Consider the following 3,719-nt stretch of genomic DNA (forward strand, 5'->3'; position numbering starts at 1 on the left):
CAAAGTGCTGGGATTACAGGCTTGAGCCACCGCGCCCGGCCGATAACTATTCTTAAGTCCTAAATGACCAGCATGTGTATTAGTAGATAACTGGACACAGTGCAAGGTCAGAAGGGTGACTGAGTGTGGCAGAAAGGGCAGTATGTCCAGCAACTGCAGATGGCTAAATGACAATGAGTCCAGATAATGGATTCTGATACAACCATTCAAATAATGCTTATGAGTACTTGATAACATAGGGAAAAGCTTAAGATACAGTGTTTGAGAGAGAAAAGGAAAGGTGGAAAAAAAATAGATGGAAAGCATTACTTCAATCATGCATACAGATGCTTCCACTTTATATATTTTTTTCTTTTTTTTTTGAGACAGAGTCTCACTCTGTCACCCAGGCTGGAGTGCAGTGGCATCATGATCTTGGCTCACTGCAGCCTCTACTTCCTGGGCTCAAGCAATGCTCCCACCCCGGCCTCCTAAGTACCTGGGACTACAGGTATGTGCCACCATGCCCAGCTAATTTTTTGTATGTTTAGTAGAGATGGAGTTTTTCCATGTTTCCCAGTCTGGTCTCAAACTCCTGAGCTCAAGTGATCCACCTGCCTCGGCCTCCTAAAGTGTTGGGATTACAGGCGTGAGCCACTGCCTCTACTTTATACTTTCTTGTTGAAGTAGACTGTATTACTGATGCCCCACCCACACCCTCTTTTTGGATATCTGGCCCCTCCTTGAGTCTCTGGAAAGGGCAGCACTACAAATCCAGGGACAACTAGGGAACTCCCACCCCCACTGCTAGGCAGATCAGATTCTCTCTCCTGCTCATTGGAAATGACACAGAGTGTGTTCAATAGATTTTTTGCAGAGGAGCATCTATATGGAAACGTCCAGTAACACTGGGACCAGGGGTACTGCCAGGGCAAGCCAAAGCCTCAGAGGCTGGAGGAGCCCGGAGCACATGCCGAATGCTTATCTGCAGAGCAAAGCACAAGCATGGAGCAGAAGTTCAGAGTGAAGCCCTGCAGGAGGGAAAAATAACCTCCCAGCCCAATCCTTCCATGGTGTGGTCCTATTTTCAGTTCTGTACTTAGATGTCTATGAGGTTGCCTATTGTACTCTGAATACAAATCCCTCTTAAGCCAGCATAGAATAGGTTAAGATAAATGTAATGACTTGACTTGGCTGGAGTGCAGTGGCATGACCATGGCTACTGTAGCCTCAACTTCCTGGGCTCAGGTGATCCTTCCTCTTCAGCCTCCTGAATAGCTGGGAGGGCCACTACACTGGGAGTACAGGCATGGGCCACCGCGCCCGATGAATTTTCTGTATTTTTCTCACAAAAATATTTTTCAGAAGAAATCTTAGGTTTAATACATTGAAAATCCATGATTGGTTTTTCTTCATCTTTTCTGTGAATGTGTAGGTGTTTCAGTCTCTTGTATTTCTTCTTTTCCACAGGATATGGGCTGTTTGAAAACTATTTCATTATTTTCATCATCATCATTCATTTCAGCCACTTCAGATTTTCGCTCTCCAAAAATGTTAATGTACAAACTGGTGTGGGGCCCTGGGTATCCACAGTCTTCTCGGGAGTGTCAGAAATACCTAAAACCTTTTTCTTCTTCTTACGTAAAACCTGGCCTTTGTACATGTCTGACAATTTGCTTTTGAAATACTTTCTGTTTTCTATAAAATCAAAGAGGAAAATCATACTCAATTCCTTTTTAAGCTAATTTCTTCCCGAGTAATCCTTTTTTCTTTTTAAATCGCTCCTCCATCCATAGCTTTTGTGTAAGTGCCGATTCTGATTATAACGTTTCACTGATGGATATGATGGCTGCTTAAATGGAATATTCCAGTCTTGAAAGAGTTCTTTCTGTACTTTTTCAGATGGCATAAAATGACTCTCCAAGAGTCTTTCACCAAACAGGTAGTCGTTCATTGTTTCAACTTGGCAACATCCTCAGACTCAAACTCCACAAATGCATAGCCTTTGCTATTTCCAGTCCTTTTCTTTCTGGATAGTCTGAACCTTGAAACAGTGCCACACTGGGAGGACAGGAAAGGATCTGGGTTTCATTCAGTAGGTTAGGTAGGTGGCGCACATAGACTACTCCAGGAGAAAGTTGTTCTTGTTTGTTTGTTTGTTTTTGTTTTTGTTTTGAGACGGAGTTTCACTCTTGTTGCCCAGGCTGGAGTGCAGTGGCAAGATCTCAACTCACTGCATCCTCTGCCTCCTGGGTTCAAGCGATTCTCCTGCCTCAGCCTCCCAAATAGCTGAGATTACAGGCATGTGCCACCACACCAGGCTAACTTTTGTATTTTTAGTAGAGACGGGTTTCTCCATGTTGGTCAGGCTTGTCTTGAACTCTCAACCTCAGGTGATCTGCCTGCCTCAGCCTCCCAAAGTGCTGGGATTACAGACATGAGCCACCGTGACCGACCAGTTGTTCTTTTTTTTTTTTTTTGTCAGGGTATGCGCTTGCAAACCTGCGCCACCTCCTTCTGAAACTCAGCATCTACCTGCAGGTTCAGTAACAGGATAGGCGCAGCCAGGCTGGAAAAGGCTGCCATGCCAAAAGTGGCCAACACCAACTCCATGAGGCACTCCCGGAAACACCCAGTTTTTTATAATTCTAATATAAGCAGGGTTTCGCCATATTGTCCACGCTGGTCTAGAACTCCTGGACTCAAGCGATCTGCCTGCCCTGGTCTCCCAAAGTGCTGGGATTATAGGCGTGAGCCATCGCACCCAGGCTTGACTTTGAAATATATGTCGTACATCCAGTCAGCAGTGAATTCTGGGGGAACACCAAAGGTGAGGAGAATGAGAGAAGAGATACCTCCAATTAAAAGAGTTAAGAAAAGATGCTTGAACTTATGTTTTAAAAAGCCACTGCAGGTTGGGCACAGTGGCTAGTACCTGTAGACACAGCACTTTGGGAGGCCAAAGTGGGTGAACCGCTTGAACCTAGAAGTTTAAGACCATCCTGGACAACATGGCAAAACTCCATCTGTACAAAAAATGCAATAAATTAGCCGGTCGCCGTGGTGCCTGTGGCTCCAGCTACTCCAGAGGCTGAGGTGGGAGGTCGAGGCTGCAGTGAGCTGAGATTCACCACTCCACTGCAGCCTGGGTGACAGAGTGACACCCTGTCTTAAAAAAAAAAAATAGTCACTGTTTTGGGGTTTTCTGCATGAAATCTCTGTTGCCATTGGAAACAAAAAGGGTTGAGACAGTATGTATTACTGATTCAAAATCATAATCAGCTGCTTAGAGTAAATCATTGTATCTATTGTTTCAAAAACCAACCTCAGGATTGTTAAAAGTTAGTTTTATTGGATTTTTCTTTAAGCTGGGCTGGTTCACTCAGGTCTGTCACTTCCAAGCCCATGTTCTACTTTGTAACCCTATTTGGAAGGAAAACTGCAGCTAAGGTTATGATCCATCCTAAGATGAAAAGTTTCACACATATACACAACACATACCCCCCACCACAGTATGATGACACAGCGACCCAACCTTGGGCAAATGGTACCACTGCCAGCAAATGCATTTTTTTCTTTATTCTAAATTTTTTTTCTTTATTTCTTTTAACGGCAGCAAATGCATTGAACATTTTATTGAGATTCTCAACAGCTGCCATTTGATTTGCATAGCAAATTGTTTACAAAGTAACTTTTTTCCATTTTTGATATTTTAATGAAAATTATGTTCTTCAGTTTTA

General features: G+C 43.6%; 1 pseudogene; it reads right to left on the reverse strand.

The window, feature by feature from the left end:
• Positions 1 to 1,358: 1,358 nt before the first annotated feature.
• On the reverse strand, positions 1,359 to 2,592 carry LOC116272983 (annotated as a pseudogene).
• Between the last annotated feature and the right edge of the window lie 1,127 nt (positions 2,593 to 3,719).

The sequence above is a fragment of the Papio anubis genome, unplaced genomic scaffold (genome assembly GCF_008728515.1).
Source record: "Papio anubis isolate 15944 unplaced genomic scaffold, Panubis1.0 scaffold2922, whole genome shotgun sequence".
Lineage (NCBI taxonomy): Eukaryota > Metazoa > Chordata > Mammalia > Primates > Cercopithecidae > Papio > Papio anubis.